At 30.3% G+C, this 25,654-nt stretch overlaps 13 non-coding genes across 13 annotated transcripts; all 13 read right to left on the bottom strand.

The window, feature by feature from the left end:
* Positions 1 to 714: 714 nt before the first annotated feature.
* TRNAV-UAC (transfer RNA valine (anticodon UAC)) lies at positions 715 to 787 on the bottom strand. The gene has a single exon. It is a non-coding gene; the product is annotated as a tRNA-Val (tRNA).
* A 1,924-nt stretch (positions 788 to 2,711) lies between these two features.
* On the bottom strand, positions 2,712 to 2,784 carry TRNAV-UAC (transfer RNA valine (anticodon UAC)). Its single transcript has one exon. It is a non-coding gene; the product is annotated as a tRNA-Val (tRNA).
* Positions 2,785 to 4,708: 1,924 nt separating this feature from the next.
* Positions 4,709 to 4,781, bottom strand: TRNAV-UAC (transfer RNA valine (anticodon UAC)). Its single transcript has one exon. It is a non-coding gene; the product is annotated as a tRNA-Val (tRNA).
* Positions 4,782 to 6,705: 1,924 nt separating this feature from the next.
* On the bottom strand, positions 6,706 to 6,778 carry TRNAV-UAC (transfer RNA valine (anticodon UAC)). Its single transcript has one exon. It is a non-coding gene; the product is annotated as a tRNA-Val (tRNA).
* Positions 6,779 to 8,701: 1,923 nt separating this feature from the next.
* On the bottom strand, positions 8,702 to 8,774 carry TRNAV-UAC (transfer RNA valine (anticodon UAC)). Its single transcript has one exon. It is a non-coding gene; the product is annotated as a tRNA-Val (tRNA).
* Positions 8,775 to 10,698: 1,924 nt separating this feature from the next.
* TRNAV-UAC (transfer RNA valine (anticodon UAC)) lies at positions 10,699 to 10,771 on the bottom strand. Its single transcript has one exon. It is a non-coding gene; the product is annotated as a tRNA-Val (tRNA).
* A 1,924-nt stretch (positions 10,772 to 12,695) lies between these two features.
* On the bottom strand, positions 12,696 to 12,768 carry TRNAV-UAC (transfer RNA valine (anticodon UAC)). Its single transcript has one exon. It is a non-coding gene; the product is annotated as a tRNA-Val (tRNA).
* A 1,924-nt stretch (positions 12,769 to 14,692) lies between these two features.
* Positions 14,693 to 14,765, bottom strand: TRNAV-UAC (transfer RNA valine (anticodon UAC)). Its single transcript has one exon. It is a non-coding gene; the product is annotated as a tRNA-Val (tRNA).
* A 1,924-nt stretch (positions 14,766 to 16,689) lies between these two features.
* On the bottom strand, positions 16,690 to 16,762 carry TRNAV-UAC (transfer RNA valine (anticodon UAC)). Its single transcript has one exon. It is a non-coding gene; the product is annotated as a tRNA-Val (tRNA).
* A 1,924-nt stretch (positions 16,763 to 18,686) lies between these two features.
* Positions 18,687 to 18,759, bottom strand: TRNAV-UAC (transfer RNA valine (anticodon UAC)). Its single transcript has one exon. It is a non-coding gene; the product is annotated as a tRNA-Val (tRNA).
* A 1,922-nt stretch (positions 18,760 to 20,681) lies between these two features.
* On the bottom strand, positions 20,682 to 20,754 carry TRNAV-UAC (transfer RNA valine (anticodon UAC)). The gene has a single exon. It is a non-coding gene; the product is annotated as a tRNA-Val (tRNA).
* A 1,924-nt stretch (positions 20,755 to 22,678) lies between these two features.
* Positions 22,679 to 22,751, bottom strand: TRNAV-UAC (transfer RNA valine (anticodon UAC)). The gene has a single exon. It is a non-coding gene; the product is annotated as a tRNA-Val (tRNA).
* Positions 22,752 to 24,675: 1,924 nt separating this feature from the next.
* On the bottom strand, positions 24,676 to 24,748 carry TRNAV-UAC (transfer RNA valine (anticodon UAC)). Its single transcript has one exon. It is a non-coding gene; the product is annotated as a tRNA-Val (tRNA).
* Between the last annotated feature and the right edge of the window lie 906 nt (positions 24,749 to 25,654).

Genomic DNA, 25,654 nt, shown 5'->3' on the forward strand with positions numbered 1-25,654 from the left:
TGCCTATATTACAAATACTACATATAAATAAATGCCCTTTCACAACATAACTTAAGCATAATACTCGAAAAAAACTTTAGTAATAATCAATATACTATCTATCCAGAAGTCAAATCTATCAGCATTTTTGCTAAACTTGCACATAGTAATTATGGAAATATTTATTTACATTTAAAGTAAATAATCTGGAAGTGAATATTAGCTACATCAAAACATGATTGCAGTGTATCATGCATTAATCATGCAATACCAAACCTTGGCAGCATTATCAAGTTGCTAGTGAAGTCATGTGAACAGTGAAGTCCTGGAAAGAATAGCTGTGCTTTGGTGAACTGGTGATGGAAATGTTGGTTTAAGTGATTTATTTAACTGTACTCAGTTAAGATGATTTATGGAAAAAGGTAGTTAGATATGATACTACAATTTATTTGTTTACTATAAATGAAATATATGATACATTGCTACCAATTTCAAATAAAACAAGAAGATTATTTGAATCTGCTCCAGATTTTTAATCAGTTGTTTGCTGTAATAAGTTATTTTATAATTAAAAGCTAATAGATATTAAAAATAACATTTATTTCCATATTTAGAGAAGAAATTGAATTTTGTAAGTGAACAAATGACATGTTTCACATTGAGCAGTAGCAGGTCAGATGTTATAAGAATGATAGTGAAGAAAATTTTCATAAATCATAAATTAGTGCAAAAATATGGTTCCACTGGGGATTGAACGCAGGACCTTCTGCGTGTAAAGCAGAGGTGATAACCACTACACTATGAAACCAATATGCAATACAATAACAAACTGTTCAATTTTTTGGTTGTCCTGACAGTCGTAGTGATTTTTGGTAAACTGTTCCGGATTATCGGTGAAACGTCAAAGTGATTGTTCTTTCATTATATATAATTTTAAAAAAACAGAGCACCATATTTTTGTCAAATTGACCCAATACTTAATAGTGGTACACCTAGCTAAAGAAAGTTATAGCCTGGTTGACCAACCTTGCATAATTAAACATTTAATATTAATCTTTATTAAAAAGCAATGACTGCAATGATAAATAAATGTGTATATCCATTTTAAAGTAAGCATTTTGCAAAGTTTTTTAAGTGATTATTTTTAATTTGAAGAAAACAAATATACAAAATTCTTTATTTCTAACATCATGACCAATTATTATCTACTGTAAGTACTCTTATCAAGATCACAGTTTACTGGATTTTTTAATAAATATGGGTTCACTTGGGATTGAACTCAGGACTTTCTCTGTGTAAAGCAGATATGCTAACCACTATGTTATGAAACCACAACATAAACTGTTCTCACACTAGAAGATATTTATGGTCATCTTGACAATCAAATGCCCCAAAATCTGAGGTACACACTAAGTGATTTTGTTTAAAAATCCAATTATATGTCGCACAACACTGAATTTTCATATGTCCGCAATTAAGCAGCATGACTTAGTCATGAAAAAATGCAGAAAATATGGTCAGTTTATCGAGAACCTCCAAGTACCACATAGTGCACTAATATAGTAGGCTGAGATTTTTTTTATCTTGGCTGACCGATTCAATAACCGAAGGAGTGTGTTTGTGACCATCAGTTCTCTGGTTTATCGGAAATACACCAAATGGTCATTTAAAAACACTACCCAGTAAAACAGGATGAGCAACCAATTTTTTGCAATTGACTTTAATAATTGTATAGTGGGTACATAGATAAAGATAGTTGTAACATGGTTGACCAAACTTGCATTACCCAACATTTAAAATACAAATTTAGCAAAGAGCAATTTGTGCAATGTTGAATAAACCTGCATATTCCCATTTTAAATAAAGAATTTTTGAAGCTTTTCAAGTGAATATTTATAATTTGAAAAACTATATACACAAAAATCATTATTTCTAACATTTTGACCAATTATCATCTGCAGGTGTCACACTTATCAAAATCACTTTTCAGTGATTTTTCTTGCCATGTTACCATAAAGTGCCTGTATTACAAATACTACATATAAATAAATGCCCTTTCACAACATAACTTAAGCATAATACTCGAAAAAGACTTTAGTAATAATCAATATACTATCTATCCAGAAGTCAAATCTATCAGCATTTTTGCTAAACTTGCACATAGTAATTATGGAAATATTTATTTACATTTAAAGTAAATAATCTGGAAGTGAATATTAGCTACATCAAAACATGATTGCAGTTTATCATGCATTAATCATGCAATACCAAACCTTGGCAGCATTATCAAGTTGCTAGTGAAGTCATGTGAACAGTGAAGTCCTGGAAAGAATAGCTGTGCTTTGGTGAACTGGTGATGGAAATGTTGGTTTAAGTGATTTATTTAACTGTACTCAGTTAAGATGATTTATGGAAAAAGGTAGTTAGATATGATACTACAATTTATTTGTTTACTATAAATGAAATATATGATACATTGCTACCAATTTCTTATAAAACAAGAAGACTATTTGAATCTGCTCCAGATTTTTAATCAGTTGTTTGCTGTAATAAGTTATTTTATAATTAAAAGCTAATAGATATTAAAAATAACATTTATTTCCATATTTAGAGAAGAAATTGAATTTTGTAAGTGAACAAATGACATGTTTCACATTGAGCAGTAGCAGGTCAGATGTTATAAGAATGATAGTGAAGAAAATTTTCATAAATCATAAATTAGTGCAAAAATATGGTTCCACTGGGGATTGAACGCAGGACCTTCTGCGTGTAAAGCAGAGGTGATAACCACTACACTATGAAACCAATATGCAATACAATAACAAACTGTTCAATTTTTTGGTTGTCCTGACAGTCGTAGTGATTTTTGGTAAACTGTTCCGGATTATCGGTGAAACGTCAAAGTGATTGTTCTTTCATTATATATAATTTTAAAAAAACAGAGCACCATATTTTTGGCAAATTGACCCAATACTTAATAGTGGTACACCTAGCTAAAGAAAGTTATAGCCTGGTTGACCAACCTTGCATAATTAAACATTTAATATTAATCTTTATTAAAAAGCAATGACTGCAATGATAAATAAATGTGTATATCCATTTTAAAGTAAGCATTTTGCAAAGTTTTTTAAGTGATTATTTTTAATTTGAAGAAAACAAATATACAAAATTCTTTATTTCTAACATCTTGACCAATTATTATCTACTGTAAGTACTCTTATCAAGATCACAGTTTACTGGATTTTTTAATAAATATGGGTTCACTTGGGATTGAACTCAGGACTTTCTCCGTGTAAAGCAGATATGCTAACCACTATGTTATGAAACCACAACATAAACTGTTCTCACACTAGAAGATATTTATGGTCATCTTGACAATCAAATGCCCCAAAATCTGAGGTACACACTAAGTGATTTTGTTTAAAAATCCAATTACATGTCGCACAACACTGAATTTTCATATGTCCGCAATTAAGCAGCATGACTTAGTCATGAAAAAATGCAGAAAATATGGTCAGTTTATCGAGAACCTCCAAGTACCACATAGTGCACTAATATAGTAGGCTGAGATTTTTTTTATCTTGGCTGACCGATTCAATAACCGAAGGAGTGTGTTTGTGACCATCAGTTCTCTGGTTTATCGGAAATACACCAAATGGTCATTTAAAAACACTACCCAGTAAAACAGGATGAGCAACCAATTTTTTGCAATTGACTTTAATAATTGTATAGTGGGTACATAGATAAAGATAGTTGTAACATGGTTGACCAAACTTGCATTACCCAACATTTAAAATACAAATTTAGCAAAGAGCAATGTGTGCAATGTTGAATAAACCTGCATATTCCCATTTTAAATAAAGAATTTTTGAAGCTTTTCAAGTGAATATTTATAATTTGAAAAACTATATACACAAAAATCATTATTTCTAACATTTTGACCAATTATCATCTGCAGGTGTCACACTTATCAAAATCACTTTTCAGTGATTTTTCTTGCCATGTTACCATAAAGTGCCTGTATTACAAATACTACATATAAATAAATGCCCTTTCACAACATAACTTAAGCATAATACTCGAAAAAGACTTTAGTAATAATCAATATACTATCTATCCAGAAGTCAAATCTATCAGCATTTTTGCTAAACTTGCACATAGTAATTATGGAAATATTTATTTACATTTAAAGTAAATAATCTGGAAGTGAATATTAGCTACATCAAAACATGATTGCAGTTTATCATGCATTAATCATGCAATACCAAACCTTGGCAGCATTATCAAGTTGCTAGTGAAGTCATGTGAACAGTGAAGTCCTGGAAAGAATAGCTGTGCTTTGGTGAACTGGTGATGGAAATGTTGGTTTAAGTGATTTATTTAACTGTACTCAGTTAAGATGATTTATGGAAAAAGGTAGTTAGATATGATACTACAATTTATTTGTTTACTATAAATGAAATATATGATACATTGCTACCAATTTCTTATAAAACAAGAAGACTATTTGAATCTGCTCCAGATTTTTAATCAGTTGTTTGCTGTAATAAGTTATTTTATAATTAAAAGCTAATAGATATTAAAAATAACATTTATTTCCATATTTAGAGAAGAAATTGAATTTTGTAAGTGAACAAATGACATGTTTCACATTGAGCAGTAGCAGGTCAGATGTTATAAGAATGATAGTGAAGAAAATTTTCATAAATCATAAATTAGTGCAAAAATATGGTTCCACTGGGGATTGAACGCAGGACCTTCTGCGTGTAAAGCAGAGGTGATAACCACTACACTATGAAACCAATATGCAATACAATAACAAACTGTTCAATTTTTTGGTTGTCCTGACAGTCGTAGTGATTTTTGGTAAACTGTTCCGGATTATCGGTGAAACGTCAAAGTGATTGTTCTTTCATTATATATAATTTTAAAAAAACAGAGCACCATATTTTTGGCAAATTGACCCAATACTTAATAGTGGTACACCTAGCTAAAGAAAGTTATAGCCTGGTTGACCAACCTTGCATAATTAAACATTTAATATTAATCTTTATTAAAAAGCAATGACTGCAATGATAAATAAATGTGTATATCCATTTTAAAGTAAGCATTTTGCAAAGTTTTTTAAGTGATTATTTTTAATTTGAAGAAAACAAATATACAAAATTCTTTATTTCTAACATCTTGACCAATTATTATCTACTGTAAGTACTCTTATCAAGATCACAGTTTACTGGATTTTTTAATAAATATGGGTTCATTTGGGATTGAACTCAGGACTTTCTCTTTGTAAAGCAGATATGCTAACCACTATGTTATGAAACCACAACATAAACTGTTCTCACACTAGAAGATATTTATGGTCATCTTGACAATCAAATGCCCCAAAATCTGAGGTACACACTAAGTGATTTTGTTTAAAAATCCAATTATAGGTCGCACAACACTGAATTTTCATATGTCCGCAATTAAGCAGCATGACTTAGTCATGAAAAAATGCAGAAAATATGGTCAGTTTATCGAGAACCTCCAAGTACCACATAGTGCACTAATATAGTAGGCTGAGATTTTTTTTATCTTGGCTGACCGATTCAATAACCGAAGGAGTGTGTTTGTGACCATCAGTTCTCTGGTTTATCGGAAATACACCAAATGGTCATTTAAAAACACTACCCAGTAAAACAGGATGAGCAACCAATTTTTTGCAATTGACTTTAATAATTGTATAGTGGGTACATAGATAAAGATAGTTGTAACATGGTTGACCAAACTTGCATTACCCAACATTTAAAATACAAATTTAGCAAAGAGCAATTTGTGCAATGTTGAATAAACCTGCATATTCCCATTTTAAATAAAGAATTTTTGAAGCTTTTCAAGTGAATATTTATAATTTGAAAAACTATATACACAAAAATCATTATTTCTAACATTTTGACCAATTATCATCTGCAGGTGTCACACTTATCAAAATCACTTTTCAGTGATTTTTCTTGCCATGTTACCATAAAGTGCCTGTATTACAAATACTACATATAAATAAATGCCCTTTCACAACATAACTTAAGCATAATACTCGAAAAAGACTTTAGTAATAATCAATATACTATCTATCCAGAAGTCAAATCTATCAGCATTTTTGCTAAACTTGCACATAGTAATTATGGAAATATTTATTTACATTTAAAGTAAATAATCTGGAAGTGAATATTAGCTACATCAAAACATGATTGCAGTTTATCATGCATTAATCATGCAATACCAAACCTTGGCAGCATTATCAAGTTGCTAGTGAAGTCATGTGAACAGTGAAGTCCTGGAAAGAATAGCTGTGCTTTGGTGAACTGGTGATGGAAATGTTGGTTTAAGTGATTTATTTAACTGTACTCAGTTAAGATGATTTATGGAAAAAGGTAGTTAGATATGATACTACAATTTATTTGTTTACTATAAATGAAATATATGATACATTGCTACCAATTTCTTATAAAACAAGAAGACTATTTGAATCTGCTCCAGATTTTTAATCAGTTGTTTGCTGTAATAAGTTATTTTATAATTAAAAGCTAATAGATATTAAAAATAACATTTATTTCCATATTTAGAGAAGAAATTGAATTTTGTAAGTGAACAAATGACATGTTTCACATTGAGCAGTAGCAGGTCAGATGTTATAAGAATGATAGTGAAGAAAATTTTCATAAATCATAAATTAGTGCAAAAATATGGTTCCACTGGGGATTGAACGCAGGACCTTCTGCGTGTAAAGCAGAGGTGATAACCACTACACTATGAAACCAATATGCAATACAATAACAAACTGTTCAATTTTTTGGTTGTCCTGACAGTCGTAGTGATTTTTGGTAAACTGTTCCGGATTATCGGTGAAACGTCAAAGTGATTGTTCTTTCATTATATATAATTTTAAAAAAACAGAGCACCATATTTTTGGCAAATTGACCCAATACTTAATAGTGGTACACCTAGCTAAAGAAAGTTATAGCCTGGTTGACCAACCTTGCATAATTAAACATTTAATATTAATCTTTATTAAAAAGCAATGACTGCAATGATAAATAAATGTGTATATCCATTTTAAAGTAAGCATTTTGCAAAGTTTTTTAAGTGATTATTTTTAATTTGAAGAAAACAATATACAAAATTCTTTATTTCTAACATCTTGACCAATTATTATCTACTGTAAGTACTCTTATCAAGATCACAGTTTACTGGATTTTTTAATAAATATGGGTTCACTTGGGATTGAACTCAGGACTTTCTCCGTGTAAAGCAGATATGCTAACCACTATGTTATGAAACCACAACATAAACTGTTCTCACACTAGAAGATATTTATGGTCATCTTGACAATCAAATGCCCCAAAATCTGAGGTACACACTAAGTGATTTTGTTTAAAAATCCAATTACATGTCGCACAACACTGAATTTTCATATGTCCGCAATTAAGCAGCATGACTTAGTCATGAAAAAATGCAGAAAATATGGTCAGTTTATCGAGAACCTCCAAGTACCACATAGTGCACTAATATAGTAGGCTGAGATTTTTTTTATCTTGGCTGACCGATTCAATAACCGAAGGAGTGTGTTTGTGACCATCAGTTCTCTGGTTTATCGGAAATACACCAAATGGTCATTTAAAAACACTACCCAGTAAAACAGGATGAGCAACCAATTTTTTGCAATTGACTTTAATAATTGTATAGTGGGTACATAGATAAAGATAGTTGTAACATGGTTGACCAAACTTGCATTACCCAACATTTAAAATACAAATTTAGCAAAGAGCAATGTGTGCAATGTTGAATAAACCTGCATATTCCCATTTTAAATAAAGAATTTTTGAAGCTTTTCAAGTGAATATTTATAATTTGAAAAACTATATACACAAAAATCATTATTTCTAACATTTTGACCAATTATCATCTGCAGGTGTCACACTTATCAAAATCACTTTTCAGTGATTTTTCTTGCCATGTTACCATAAAGTGCCTGTATTACAAATACTACATATAAATAAATGCCCTTTCACAACATAACTTAAGCATAATACTCGAAAAAGACTTTAGTAATAATCAATATACTATCTATCCAGAAGTCAAATCTATCAGCATTTTTGCTAAACTTGCACATAGTAATTATGGAAATATTTATTTACATTTAAAGTAAATAATCTGGAAGTGAATATTAGCTACATCAAAACATGATTGCAGTTTATCATGCATTAATCATGCAATACCAAACCTTGGCAGCATTATCAAGTTGTTAGTGAAGTCATGTGAACAGTGAAGTCCTGGAAAGAATAGCTGTGCTTTGGTGAACTGGTGATGGAAATGTTGGTTTAAGTGATTTATTTAACTGTACTCAGTTAAGATGATTTATGGAAAAAGGTAGTTAGATATGATACTACAATTTATTTGTTTACTATAAATGAAATATATGATACATTGCTACCAATTTCTTATAAAACAAGAAGACTATTTGAATCTGCTCCAGATTTTTAATCAGTTGTTTGCTGTAATAAGTTATTTTATAATTAAAAGCTAATAGATATTAAAAATAACATTTATTTCCATATTTAGAGAAGAAATTGAATTTTGTAAGTGAACAAATGACATGTTTCACATTGAGCAGTAGCAGGTCAGATGTTATAAGAATGATAGTGAAGAAAATTTTCATAAATCATAAATTAGTGCAAAAATATGGTTCCACTGGGGATTGAACGCAGGACCTTCTGCGTGTAAAGCAGAGGTGATAACCACTACACTATGAAACCAATATGCAATACAATAACAAACTGTTCAATTTTTTGGTTGTCCTGACAGTCGTAGTGATTTTTGGTAAACTGTTCCGGATTATCGGTGAAACGTCAAAGTGATTGTTCTTTCATTATATATAATTTTAAAAAAACAGAGCACCATATTTTTGGCAAATTGACCCAATACTTAATAGTGGTACACCTAGCTAAAGAAAGTTATAGCCTGGTTGACCAACCTTGCATAATTAAACATTTAATATTAATCTTTATTAAAAAGCAATGACTGCAATGATAAATAAATGTGTATATCCATTTTAAAGTAAGCATTTTGCAAAGTTTTTTAAGTGATTATTTTTAATTTGAAGAAAACAAATATACAAAATTCTTTATTTCTAACATCTTGACCAATTATTATCTACTGTAAGTACTCTTATCAAGATCACAGTTTACTGGATTTTTTAATAAATATGGGTTCACTTAGGATTGAACTCAGGACTCTCTCCGAGTAAAGCAGATATGCTAACCACTATGTTATGAAACCACAACATAAACTGTTCTCACACTAGAAGATATTTATGGTCATCTTGACAATCAAATGCCCCAAAATCTGAGGTACACACTAAGTGATTTTGTTTAAAAATACAATTATATGTCGCACAACACTGAATTTTCATATGTCCGCAATTAAGCAGCATGACTTAGTCATGAAAAAATGCAGAAAATATGGTCAGTTTATCGAGAACCTCCAAGTACCACATAGTGCACTAATATAGTAGGCTGAGATTTTTTTTATCTTGGCTGACCGATTCAATAACCGAAGGAGTGTGTTTGTGACCATCAGTTCTCTGGTTTATCGGAAATACACCAAATGGTCATTTAAAAACACTACCCAGTAAAACAGGATGAGCAACCAATTTTTTGCAATTGACTTTAATAATTGTATAGTGGGTACATAGATAAAGACAGTTGTAACATGGTTGACCAAACTTGCATTACCCAACATTTAAAATACAAATTTAGCAAAGAGCAATTTGTGCAATGTTGAATAAACCTGCATATTCCCATTTTAAATAAAGAATTTTTGAAGCTTTTCAAGTGAATATTTATAATTTGAAAAACTATATACACAAAAATCATTATTTCTAACATTTTGACCAATTATCATCTGCAGGTGTCACACTTATCAAAATCACTTTTCAGTGATTTTTCTTGCCATGTTACCATAAAGTGCCTGTATTACAAATACTACATATAAATAAATGCCCTTTCACAACATAACTTAAGCATAATACTCGAAAAAGACTTTAGTAATAATCAATATACTATCTATCCAGAAGTCAAATCTATCAGCATTTTTGCTAAACTTGCACATAGTAATTATGGAAATATTTATTTACATTTAAAGTAAATAATCTGGAAGTGAATATTAGCTACATCAAAACATGATTGCAGTTTATCATGCATTAATCATGCAATACCAAACCTTGGCAGCATTATCAAGTTGCTAGTGAAGTCATGTGAACAGTGAAGTCCTGGAAAGAATAGCTGTGCTTTGGTGAACTGGTGATGGAAATGTTGGTTTAAGTGATTTATTTAACTGTACTCAGTTAAGATGATTTATGGAAAAAGGTAGTTAGATATGATACTACAATTTATTTGTTTACTATAAATGAAATATATGATACATTGCTACCAATTTCTTATAAAACAAGAAGACTATTTGAATCTGCTCCAGATTTTTAATCAGTTGTTTGCTGTAATAAGTTATTTTATAATTAAAAGCTAATAGATATTAAAAATAACATTTATTTCCATATTTAGAGAAGAAATTGAATTTTGTAAGTGAACAAATGACATGTTTCACATTGAGCAGTAGCAGGTCAGATGTTATAAGAATGATAGTGAAGAAAATTTTCATAAATCATAAATTAGTGCAAAAATATGGTTCCACTGGGGATTGAACGCAGGACCTTCTGCGTGTAAAGCAGAGGTGATAACCACTACACTATGAAACCAATATGCAATACAATAACAAACTGTTCAATTTTTTGGTTGTCCTGACAGTCGTAGTGATTTTTGGTAAACTGTTCCGGATTATCGGTGAAACGTCAAAGTGATTGTTCTTTCATTATATATAATTTTAAAAAAACAGAGCACCATATTTTTGGCAAATTGACCCAATACTTAATAGTGGTACACCTAGCTAAAGAAAGTTATAGCCTGGTTGACCAACCTTGCATAATTAAACATTTAATATTAATCTTTATTAAAAAGCAATGACTGCAATGATAAATAAATGTGTATATCCATTTTAAAGTAAGCATTTTGCAAAGTTTTTTAAGTGATTATTTTTAATTTGAAGAAAACAAATATACAAAATTCTTTATTTCTAACATCTTGACCAATTATTATCTACTGTAAGTACTCTTATCAAGATCACAGTTTACTGGATTTTTTAATAAATATGGGTTCATTTGGGATTGAACTCAGGACTTTCTCTTTGTAAAGCAGATATGCTAACCACTATGTTATGAAACCACAACATAAACTGTTCTCACACTAGAAGATATTTATGGTCATCTTGACAATCAAATGCCCCAAAATCTGAGGTACACACTAAGTGATTTTGTTTAAAAATCCAATTATAGGTCGCACAACACTGAATTTTCATATGTCCGCAATTAAGCAGCATGACTTAGTCATGAAAAAATGCAGAAAATATGGTCAGTTTATCGAGAACCTCCAAGTACCACATAGTGCACTAATATAGTAGGCTGAGATTTTTTTTATCTTGGCTGACCGATTCAATAACCGAAGGAGTGTGTTTGTGACCATCAGTTCTCTGGTTTATCGGAAATACACCAAATGGTCATTTAAAAACACTACCCAGTAAAACAGGATGAGCAACCAATTTTTTGCAATTGACTTTAATAATTGTATAGTGGGTACATAGATAAAGATAGTTGTAACATGGTTGACCAAACTTGCATTACCCAACATTTAAAATACAAATTTAGCAAAGAGCAATTTGTGCAATGTTGAATAAACCTGCATATTCCCATTTTAAATAAAGAATTTTTGAAGCTTTTCAAGTGAATATTTATAATTTGAAAAACTATATACACAAAAATCATTATTTCTAACATTTTGACCAATTATCATCTGCAGGTGTCACACTTATCAAAATCACTTTTCAGTGATTTTTCTTGCCATGTTACCATAAAGTGCCTGTATTACAAATACTACATATAAATAAATGCCCTTTCACAACATAACTTAAGCATAATACTCGAAAAAGACTTTAGTAATAATCAATATACTATCTATCCAGAAGTCAAATCTATCAGCATTTTTGCTAAACTTGCACATAGTAATTATGGAAATATTTATTTACATTTAAAGTAAATAATCTGGAAGTGAATATTAGCTCCATCAAAACATGATTGCAGTTTATCATGCATTAATCATGCAATACCAAACCTCGGCAGCATTATCAAGTTGCTAGTGAAGTCATGTGAACAGTGAAGTCCTGGAAAGAATAGCTGTGCTTTGGTGAACTGGTGATGGAAATGTTGGTTTAAGTGATTTATTTAACTGTACTCAGTTAAGATGATTTATGGAAAAAGGTAGTTAGATATGATACTACAATTTATTTGTTTACTATAAATGAAATATATGATACATTGCTACCAATTTCTTATAAAACAAGAAGACTATTTGAATCTGCTCCAGATTTTTAATCAGTTGTTTGCTGTAATAAGTTATTTTATAATTAAAAGCTAATAGATATTAAAAATAACATTTATTTCCATATTTAGAGAAGAAATTGAATTTTGTAAGTGAACAAATGACATGTTTCACATTGAGCAGTAGCAGGTCAGATGTTATAAGAATGATAGTGAAGAAAATTTTCATAAATCATAAATTAGTGCAAAAATATGGTTCCACTGGGGATTGAACGCAGGACCTTCTGCGTGTAAAGCAGAGGTGATAACCACTACACTATGAAACCAATATGCAATACAATAACAAACTGTTCAATTTTTTGGTTGTCCTGACAGTCGTAGTGATTTTTGGTAAACTGTTCCGGATTATCGGTGAAACGTCAAAGTGATTGTTCTTTCATTATATATAATTTTAAAAAAACAGAGCACCATATTTTTGGCAAATTGACCCAATACTTAATAGTGGTACACCTAGCTAAAGAAAGTTATAGCCTGGTTGACCAACCTTGCATAATTAAACATTTAATATTAATCTTTATTAAAAAGCAATGACTGCAATGATAAATAAATGTGTATATCCATTTTAAAGTAAGCATTTTGCAAAGTTTTTTAAGTGATTATTTTTAATTTGAAGAAAACAAATATACAAAATTCTTTATTTCTAACATCTTGACCAATTATTATCTACTGTAAGTACTCTTATCAAGATCACAGTTTACTGGATTTTTTAATAAATATGGGTTCACTTGGGATTGAACTCAGGACTTTCTCCGTGTAAAGCAGATATGCTAACCACTATGTTATGAAACCACAACATAAACTGTTCTCACACTAGAAGATATTTATGGTCATCTTGACAATCAAATGCCCCAAAATCTGAGGTACACACTAAGTGATTTTGTTTAAAAATCCAATTACATGTCGCACAACACTGAATTTTCATATGTCCGCAATTAAGCAGCATGACTTAGTCATGAAAAAATGCAGAAAATATGGTCAGTTTATCGAGAACCTCCAAGTACCACATAGTGCACTAATATAGTAGGCTGAGATTTTTTTTATCTTGGCTGACCGATTCAATAACCGAAGGAGTGTGTTTGTGACCCTCAGTTCTCTGGTTTATCGGAAATACACCAAATGGTCATTTAAAAACACTACCCAGTAAAACAGGATGAGCAACCAATTTTTTGCAATTGACTTTAATAATTGTATAGTGGGTACATAGATAAAGATAGTTGTAACATGGTTGACCAAACTTGCATTACCCAACATTTAAAATACAAATTTAGCAAAGAGCAATGTGTGCAATGTTGAATAAACCTGCATATTCCCATTTTAAATAAAGAATTTTTGAAGCTTTTCAAGTGAATATTTATAATTTGAAAAACTATATACACAAAAATCATTATTTCTAACATTTTGACCAATTATCATCTGCAGGTGTCACACTTATCAAAATCACTTTTCAGTGATTTTTCTTGCCATGTTACCATAAAGTGCCTGTATTACAAATACTACATATAAATAAATGCCCTTTCACAACATAACTTAAGCATAATACTCGAAAAAGACTTTAGTAATAATCAATATACTATCTATCCAGAAGTCAAATCTATCAGCATTTTTGCTAAACTTGCACATAGTAATTATGGAAATATTTATTTACATTTAAAGTAAATAATCTGGAAGTGAATATTAGCTACATCAAAACATGATTGCAGTTTATCATGCATTAATCATGCAATACCAAACCTTGGCAGCATTATCAAGTTGCTAGTGAAGTCATGTGAACAGTGAAGTCCTGGAAAGAATAGCTGTGCTTTGGTGAACTGGTGATGGAAATGTTGGTTTAAGTGATTTATTTAACTGTACTCAGTTAAGATGATTTATGGAAAAAGGTAGTTAGATATGATACTACAATTTATTTGTTTACTATAAATGAAATATATGATACATTGCTACCAATTTCTTATAAAACAAGAAGACTATTTGAATCTGCTCCAGATTTTTAATCAGTTGTTTGCTGTAATAAGTTATTTTATAATTAAAAGCTAATAGATATTAAAAATAACATTTATTTCCATATTTAGAGAAGAAATTGAATTTTGTAAGTGAACAAATGACATGTTTCACATTGAGCAGTAGCAGGTCAGATGTTATAAGAATGATAGTGAAGAAAATTTTCATAAATCATAAATTAGTGCAAAAATATGGTTCCACTGGGGATTGAACGCAGGACCTTCTGCGTGTAAAGCAGAGGTGATAACCACTACACTATGAAACCAATATGCAATACAATAACAAACTGTTCAATTTTTTGGTTGTCCTGACAGTCGTAGTGATTTTTGGTAAACTGTTCCGGATTATCGGTGAAACGTCAAAGTGATTGTTCTTTCATTATATATAATTTTAAAAAAACAGAGCACCATATTTTTGGCAAATTGACCCAATACTTAATAGTGGTACACCTAGCTAAAGAAAGTTATAGCCTGGTTGACCAACCTTGCATAATTAAACATTTAATATTAATCTTTATTAAAAAGCAATGACTGCAATGATAAATAAATGTGTATATCCATTTTAAAGTAAGCATTTTGCAAAGTTTTTTAAGTGATTATTTTTAATTTGAAGAAAACAAATATACAAAATTCTTTATTTCTAACATCTTGACCAATTATTATCTACTGTAAGTACTCTTATCAAGATCACAGTTTACTGGATTTTTTAATAAATATGGGTTCACTTAGGATTGAACTCAGGACTCTCTCCGAGTAAAGCAGATATGCTAACCACTATGTTATGAAACCACAACATAAACTGTTCTCACACTAGAAGATATTTATGGTCATCTTGACAATCAAATGCCCCAAAATCTGAGGTACACACTAAGTGATTTTGTTTAAAAATACAATTATATGTCGCACAACACTGAATTTTCATATGTCCGCAATTAAGCAGCATGACTTAGTCATGAAAAAATGCAGAAAATATGGTCAGTTTATCGAGAACCTCCAAGTACCACATAGTGCACTAATATAGTAGGCTGAGATTTTTTTTATCTTGGCTGACCGATTCAATAACCGAAGGAGTGTGTTTGTGACCATCAGTTCTCTGGTTTATCGGAAATACACCAAATGGTCATTTAAAAACACTACCCAGTAAAACAGGATGAGCAACCAATTTTTTGCAATTGACTTTAATAATTGTATAGTGGGTACATAGATAAAGACAGTTGTAACATGGTTGACCAAACTTGCATTACCCAACATTTAAAATACAAATTTAGCAAAGAGCAATTTGTGCAATGTTGAATAAACCTGCATATTCCCATTTTAAATAAAGAATTTTTGAAGCTTTTCAAGTGAATATTTATAATTTGAAAAACTATATACACAAAAATCATTATTTCTAACATTTTGACCAATTATCATCTGCAGGTGTCACACTTATCAAAATCACTTTTCAGTGATTTTTCTTGCCATGTTACCATAAAGTGCCTGTATTACAAATACTACATATAAATAAATGCCCTTTCACAACATAACTTAAGCATAATACTCGAAAAAGACTTTAGTAATAATCAATATACTATCTATCCAGAAGTCAAATCTATCAGCATTTTTGCTAAACTTGCACATAGTAATTATGGAAATATTTATTTACATTTAAAGTAAATAATCTGGAAGTGAATATTAGCTACATCAAAACATGATTGCAGTTTATCATGCATTAATCATGCAATACCAAACCTTGGCAGCATTATCAAGTTGCTAGTGAAGTCATGTGAACAGTGAAGTCCTGGAAAGAATAGCTGTGCTTTGGTGAACTGGTGATGGAAATGTTGGTTTAAGTGATTTATTTAACTGTACTCAGTTAAGATGATTTATGGAAAAAGGTAGTTAGATATGATACTACAATTTATTTGTTTACTATAAATGAAATATATGATACATTGCTACCAATTTCTTATAAAACAAGAAGACTATTTGAATCTGCTCCAGATTTTTAATCAGTTGTTTGCTGTAATAAGTTATTTTATAATTAAAAGCTAATAGATATTAAAAATAACATTTATTTCCATATTTAGAGAAGAAATTGAATTTTGTAAGTGAACAAATGACATGTTTCACATTGAGCAGTAGCAGGTCAGATGTTATAAGAATGATAGTGAAGAAAATTTTCATAAATCATAAATTAGTGCAAAAATATGGTTCCACTGGGGATTGAACGCAGGACCTTCTGCGTGTAAAGCAGAGGTGATAACCACTACACTATGAAACCAATATGCAATACAATAACAAACTGTTCAATTTTTTGGTTGTCCTGACAGTCGTAGTGATTTTTGGTAAACTGTTCCGGATTATCGGTGAAACGTCAAAGTGATTGTTCTTTCATTATATATAATTTTAAAAAAACAGAGCACCATATTTTTGGCAAATTGACCCAATACTTAATAGTGGTACACCTAGCTAAAGAAAGTTATAGCCTGGTTGACCAACCTTGCATAATTAAACATTTAATATTAATCTTTATTAAAAAGCAATGACTGCAATGATAAATAAATGTGTATATCCATTTTAAAGTAAGCATTTTGCAAAGTTTTTTAAGTGATTATTTTTAATTTGAAGAAAACAAATATACAAAATTCTTTATTTCTAACATCTTGACCAATTATTATCTACTGTAAGTACTCTTATCAAGATCACAGTTTACTGGATTTTTTAATAAATATGGGTTCACTTAGGATTGAACTCAGGACTCTCTCCGAGTAAAGCAGATATGCTAACCACTATGTTATGAAACCACAACATAAACTGTTCTCACACTAGAAGATATTTATGGTCATCTTGACAATCAAATGCCCCAAAATCTGAGGTACACACTAAGTGATTTTGTTTAAAAATACAATTATATGTCGCACAACACTGAATTTTCATATGTCCGCAATTAAGCAGCATGACTTAGTCATGAAAAAATGCAGAAAATATGGTCAGTTTATCGAGAACCTCCAAGTACCACATAGTGCACTAATATAGTAGGCTGAGATTTTTTTTATCTTGGCTGACCGATTCAATAACCGAAGGAGTGTGTTTGTGACCATCAGTTCTCTGATTTATCGGAAATACACCAAATGGTCATTTAAAAACACTACCCAGTAAAACAGGATGAGCAACCAATTTTTTGCAATTGACTTTAATAATTGTATAGTGGGTACATAGATAAAGATAGTTGTAACATGGTTGACCAAACTTGCATTACCCAACATTTAAAATACAAATTTAGCAAAGAGCAATGTGTGCAATGTTGAATAAACCTGCATATTCCCATTTTAAATAAAGAATTTTTGAAGCTTTTCAAGTGAATATTTATAATTTGAAAAACTATATACACAAAAATCATTATTTCTAACATTTTGACCAATTATCATCTGCAGGTGTCACACTTATCAAAATCACTTTTCAGTGATTTTTCTTGCCATGTTACCATAAAGTGCCTGTATTACAAATACTACATATAAATAAATGCCCTTTCACAACATAACTTAAGCATAATACTCGAAAAAGACTTTAGTAATAATCAATATACTATCTATCCAGAAGTCAAATCTATCAGCATTTTTGCTAAACTTGCACATAGTAATTATGGAAATATTTATTTACATTTAAAGTAAATAATCTGGAAGTGAATATTAGCTACATCAAAACATGATTGCAGTTTATCATGCATTAATCATGCAATACCAAACCTTGGCAGCATTATCAAGTTTCTAGTGAAGTCATGTGAACAGTGAAGTCCTGGAAAGAATAGCTGTGCTTTGGTGAACTGGTGATGGAAATGTTGGTTTAAGTGATTTATTTAACTGTACTCAGTTAAGATGATTTATGGAAAAAGGTAGTTAGATATGATACTACAATTTATATGTTTACTATAAATGAAATATATGATACATTGCTACCAATTTCTTATAAAACAAGAAGATTATTTGAATCTGCTCCAGATTTTTAATCAGTTGTTTGCTGTAATAAGTTATTTTATAATTAAAAGCTAATAGATATTAAAAATAAAATTTATTTCCATATTTAGAGAAGAAATTGAATTTTGTAAGTGAACAAATGACATGTTTCACATTGAGCAGTAGCAGGTCAGATGTTATAAGAATGATAGTGAAGAAAATTTTCATAAATCATAAATTAGTGCAAAAATATGGTTCCACTGGGGATTGAACCCAGGACCTTCTGCGTGTAAAGCAGATGGGATAACCACTACACTATGAAACCAATATGCAATACAATAACAAACTGTTCAATTTTTTTGTTGTCCTGACAGTCGTAGTGATTTTTGGTAAACTGTTCCGGATTATCGGTGAAACGTCAAAGTGATTGTTCTTTCATTATATAATTTAAAAAAAACAGAGCACCATATTTTTGGCAAGTTGACCCAATACTTAATAGTGGTACACCTAGCTAAAGAAAGTTATAGCCTGGTTGACCAACCTTGCATAATTAAACATTTAATATTAATCTTTATTAAAAAGCAATGACTGCAATGATAAATAAATGTGTATATCCATTTTAAAGTAAGCATTTTGCAAAATTTTTTAAGTGATTATTTTTAATTTGAAGAAAACAAATATACAAAATTCTTTATTTTTAACATCTTGACCAATTATTATCTACTGTAAGTACTCTTATCAAGATCACAGTTTACTGGATTTTTTAATAAATATGGGGTCACTTGGGATTGAACTCAGGACTTTCTCCGTGTAAAGCAGATATGCTAACCACTATGTTATGAAACCACAACATAAACTGTACTCACACTAGAAGATATTTATGGTCATCTTGACAATCAAATGCCCCAAAATCTGAGGTACACACTAAGTGATTTTGTTTAAAAATCCAATTATATGTCGCACAACACTGAATTTTCATATGTCCGCAATTAAGCAGCATGACTTAGTCATGAAAAAATGCAGAAAATATGGTCAGTTTATCGAGAACCTCCAAGTACCACATAGTGCACTAATATAGTAGGCTGAGATTTTTTTTATCTTGGCTGACCGATTCAATAACCGAAGGAGTGTGTTTGTGACCATCAGTTCTCTGGTTTATCGGAAATACACCAAATGGTCATTTAAAAACACTACCCAGTAAAACAGGATGAGCAACCAATTTTTTGCAATTGACTTTAATAATTGTATAGTGGGTACATAGATAAAGATAGTTGTAACATGGTTGACCAAACTTGCATTACCCAACATTTAAAATACAAATTTAGCAAAGAGCAATGTGTGCAATGTTGAATAAACCTGCATATTCCCATTTTAAATAAAGAATTTTTGAAGCTTTTCAAGTGAATATTTATAATTTGAAAAACTATATACACAAAAATCATTATTTCTAACATTTTGACCAATTATCATCTGCAGGTGTCACACTTATCAAAATCACTTTTCAGTGATTTTTCTTGCCATGTTACCATAAAGTGCCTGTATTACAAATACTACATATAAATAAATGCCCTTTCACAACATAACTTAAGCATAATACTCGAAAAAGACTTTAGTAATAATCAATATACTATCTATCCAGAAGTCAAATCTATCAGCATTTTTGCTAAACTTGCACATAGTAATTATGGAAATATTTATTTACATTTAAAGTAAATAATCTGGAAGTGAATATTAGCTACATCAAAACATGATTGCAGTTTATCATGCATTAATCATGCAATACCAAACCTTGGCAGCATTATCAAGTTGCTAGTGAAGTCATGTAAACAGTGAAGTCCTGGAAAGAATAGCTGTGCTTTGGTGAACTGGTGATGGAAATGTTGGTTTAAGTGATTTATTTAACTGTACTCAGTTAAGATGATTTATGGAAAAAGGTAGTTAGATATGATACTACAATTTATTTGTTTACTATAAATGAAATATATGATACATTGCTACCAATTTCTTATAAAACAAGAAGATTATTTGAATCTGCTCCAGATTTTTAATCAGTTGTTTGCTGTAATAAGTTATTTTATAATTAAAAGCTAATAGATATTAAAAATAACATTTATTTCCATATTTAGAGAAGAAATTGAATTTTGTAAGTGAGCAAATGACATGTTTCACATTGAGCAGTAGCAGGTCAGATGTTATAAGAATGATAGTGAAGAAAATTTTCATAAATCATAAATTAGTGCAAAAATATGGTTCCACTGGGGATTGAACGCAGGACCTTCTGCGTGTAAAGCAGAGGTGATAACCACTACACTATGAAACCAATATGCAATACAATAACAAACTGTTCAATTTTTTGGTTGTCCTGACAGTCGTAGTGATTTTTGGTAAACTGTTCCGGATTATCGGTGAAACGTCAAAGTGATTGTTCTTTCATTATATATAATTTTAAAAAAACAGAGCACCATATTTTTGGCAAATTGACCCAATACTTAATAGTGGTACACCTAGCTAAAGAAAGTTATAGCCTGGTTGACCAACCTTGCATAATTAAACATTTAATATTAATCTTTATTAAAAAGCAATGACTGCAATGATAAATAAATGTGTATATCCATTTTAAAGTAAGCATTTTGCAAAGTTTTTTAAGTGATTATTTTTAATTTGAAGAAAACAAATATACAAAATTCTTTATTTCTAACATCTTGACCAATTATTATCTACTGTAAGTACTCTTATCAAGATCACAGTTTACTGGATTTTTTAATAAATATGGGTTCACTTAGGATTGAACTCAGGACTTTCTCCGAGTAAAGCAGATATGCTAACCACTATGTTATGAAACCACAACATAAACTGTTCTCACACTAGAAGATATTTATGGTCATCTTGACAATCAAATGCCCCAAAATCTGAGGTACACACTAAGTGATTTTGTTTAAAAATACAATTATATGTCGCACAACACTGAATTTTCATATGTCCGCAATTAAGCAGCATGACTTAGTCATGAAAAAATGCAGAAAATATGGTCAGTTTATCGAGAACCTCCAAGTACCACATAGTGCACTAATATAGTAGGCTGAGATTTTTTTTATCTTGGCTGACCGATTCAATAACCGAAGGAGTGTGTTTGTGACCATCAGTTCTCTGGTTTATCGGAAATACACCAAATGGTCATTTAAAAACACTACCCAGTAAAACAGGATGAGCAACCAATTTTTTGCAATTGACTTTAATAATTGTATAGTGGGTACATAGATAAAGATAGTTGTAACATGGTTGACCAAACTTGCATTACCCAACATTTAAAATACAAATTTAGCAAAGAGCAATGTGTGCAATGTTGAATAAACCTGCATATTCCCATTTTAAATAAAGAATTTTTGAAGCTTTTCAAGTGAATATTTATAATTTGAAAAACTATATACACAAAAATCATTATTTCTAACATTTTGACCAATTATCATCTGCAGGTGTCACACTTATCAAAATCACTTTTCAGTGATTTTTCTTGCCATGTTACCATAAAGTGCCTGTATTACAAATACTACATATAAATAAATGCCCTTTCACAACATAACTTAAGCATAATACTCGAAAAAGACTTTAGTAATAATCAATATACTATCTATCCAGAAGTCAAATCTATCAGCATTTTTGCTAAACTTGCACATAGTAATTATGGAAATATTTATTTACATTTAAAGTAAATAATCTGGAAGTGAATATTAGCTACATCAAAACATGATTGCAGTTTATCATGCATTAATCATGCAATACCAAACCTTGGCAGCATTATCAAGTTGCTAGTGAAGTCATGTGAACAGTGAAGTCCTGGAAAGAATAGCTGTGCTTTGGTGAACTGGTGATGGAAATGTTGGTTTAAGTGATTTATTTAACTGTACTCAGTTAAGATGATTTATGGAAAAAGGTAGTTAGATATGATACTACAATTTATTTGTTTACTATAAATGAAATATATGATACATTGCTACCAATTTCTTATAAAACAAGAAGACTATTTGAATCTGCTCCAGATTTTTAATCAGTTGTTTGCTGTAATAAGTTATTTTATAATTAAAAGCTAATAGATATTAAAAATAACATTTATTTCCATATTTAGAGAAGAAATTGAATTTTGTAAGTGAACAAATGACATGTTTCACATTGAGCAGTAGCAGGTCAGATGTTATAAGAATGATAGTGAAGAAAATTTTCATAAATCATAAATTAGTGCAAAAATATGGTTCCACTGGGGATTGAACGCAGGACCTTCTGCGTGTAAAGCAGAGGTGATAACCACTACACTATGAAACCAATATGCAATACAATAACAAACTGTTCAATTTTTTGGTTGTCCTGACAGTCGTAGTGATTTTTGGTAAACTGTTCCGGATTATCGGTGAAACGTCAAAGTGATTGTTCTTTCATTATATATAATTTAAAAAAAACAGAGCACCATATTTTTGGCAAATTGACCCAATACTTAATAGTGGTACACCTAGCTAAAGAAAGTTATAGCCTGGTTGACCAACCTTGCATAATTAAACATTTAATATTAATCTTTATTAAAAAGCAATGACTGCAATGATAAATAAATGTGTATATCCATTTTAAAGTAAGCATTTTGCAAAGTTTTTTAAGTGATTATTTTTAATTTGAAGAAAACAAATATACAAAATTCTTTATTTCTAACATCTTGACCAATTATTATCTACTGTAAGTACTCTTATCAAGATCACAGTTTACTGGATTTTTTAATAAATATGGGTTCACTTGGGATTGAACTCAGGACTTTCTCTGTGTAAAGCAGATATGCTAACCACTATGTTATGAAACCACAACATAAACTGTTCTCACACTAGAAGATATTTATGGTCATCTTGACAATCAAATGCCCCAAAATCTGAGGTACACACTAAGTGATTTTGTTTAAAAATCCAATTATATGTCGCACAACACTGAATTTTCAAATGTCCGCAATTAAGCAGCATGACTTAGTCATGAAAAAATGCAGAAAATATGGTCAGTTTATCGAGAACCTCCAAGTACCACATAGTGCACTAATATAGTAGGCTGAGATTTTTTTTATCTTGGCTGACCGATTCAATAACCGAAGGAGTGTGTTTGTGACCATCAGTTCTCTGATTTATCGGAAATACACCAAATGGTCATTTAAAAACACTACCCAGTAAAACAGGATGAGCAACCAATTTTTTGCAATTGACTTTAATAATTGTATAGTGGGTACATAGATAAAGATAGTTGTAACATGGTTGACCAAACTTGCATTACCCAACATTTAAAATACAAATTTAGCAAAGAGCAATGTGTGCAATGTTGAATAAACCTGCATATTCCCATTTTAAATAAAGAATTTTTGAAGCTTTTCAAGTGAATATTTATAATTTGAAAAACTATATACACAAAAATCATTATTTCTAACATTTTGACCAATTATCATCTGCAGGTGTCACACTTATCAAAATCACTTTTCAGTGATTTTTCTTGCCATGTTACCATAAAGTGCCTGTATTACAAATACTACATATAAATAAATGCCCTTTCACAACATAACTTAAGCATAATACTCGAAAAAGACTTTAGTAATAATCAATATACTATCTATCCAGAAGTCAAATCTATCAGCATTTTTGCTAAACTTGCACATAGTAATTATGGAAATATTTATTTACATTTAAAGTAAATAATCTGGAAGTGAATATTAGCTACATCAAAACATGATTGCAGTTTATCATGCATTAATCATGCAATACCAAACCTTGGCAGCATTATCAAGTTTCTAGTGAAGTCATGTGAACAGTGAAGTCCTGGAAAGAATAGCTGTGCTTTGGTGAACTGGTGATGGAAATGTTGGTTTAAGTGATTTATTTAACTGTACTCAGTTAAGATGATTTATGGAAAAAGGTAGTTAGATATGATACTACAATTTATTTGTTTACTATAAATGAAATATATGATACATTGCTACCAATTTCTTATAAAACAAGAAGATTATTTGAATCTGCTCCAGATTTTTAATCAGTTGTTTGCTGTAATAAGTTATTTTATAATTAAAAGCTAATAGATATTAAAAATAAAATTTATTTCCATATTTAGAGAAGAAATTGAATTTTGTAAGTGAACAAATGACATGTTTCACATTGAGCAGTAGCAGGTCAGATGTTATAAGAATGATAGTGAAGAAAATTTTCATAAATCATAAATTAGTGCAAAAATATGGTTCCACTGGGGATTGAACCCAGGACCTTCTGCGTGTAAAGCAGATGGGATAACCACTACACTATGAAACCAATATGCAATACAATAACAAACTGTTCAATTTTTTTGTTGTCCTGACAGTCGTAGTGATTTTTGGTAAACTGTTCCGGATTATCGGTGAAACGTCAAAGTGATTGTTCTTTCATTATATAATTTAAAAAAAACAGAGCACCATATTTTTGGCAAGTTGACCCAATACTTAATAGTGGTACACCTAGCTAAAGAAAGTTATAGCCTGGTTGACCAACCTTGCATAATTAAACATTTAATATTAATCTTTATTAAAAAGCAATGACTGCAATGATAAATAAATGTGTATATCCATTTTAAAGTAAGCATTTTGCAAAATTTTTTAAGTGATTATTTTTAATTTGAAGAAAACAAATATACAAAATTCTTTATTTCTAACATCTTGACCAATTATTATCTACTGTAAGTACTCTTATCAAGATCACAGTTTACTGGATTTTTTAATAAATATGGGGTCACTTGGGATTGAACTCAGGACTTTCTCCGTGTAAAGCAGATATGCTAACCACTATGTTATGAAACCACAACATAAACTGTACTCACACTAGAAGATATTTATGGTCATCTTGACAATCAAATGCCCCAAAATCTGAGGTACACACTAAGTGATTTTGTTTAAAAATCCAATTATATGTCGCACAACACTGAATTTTCATATGTCCGCAATTAAGCAGCATGACTTAGTCATGAAAAAATGCAGAAAATATGGTCAGTTTATCGAGAACCTCCAAGTACCACATAGTGCACTAATATAGTAGGCTGAGATTTTTTTTATCTTGGCTGACCGATTCAATAACCGAAGGAGTGTGTTTGTGACCATCAGTTCTCTGGTTTATCGGAAATACACCAAATGGTCATTTAAAAACACTACCCAGTAAAACAGGATGAGCAACCAATTTTTTGCAATT

The sequence above is a fragment of the Pseudophryne corroboree genome, chromosome 11 (assembly GCF_028390025.1).
Source record: "Pseudophryne corroboree isolate aPseCor3 chromosome 11, aPseCor3.hap2, whole genome shotgun sequence".
Taxonomy (NCBI): Eukaryota; Metazoa; Chordata; class Amphibia; order Anura; family Myobatrachidae; genus Pseudophryne; species Pseudophryne corroboree.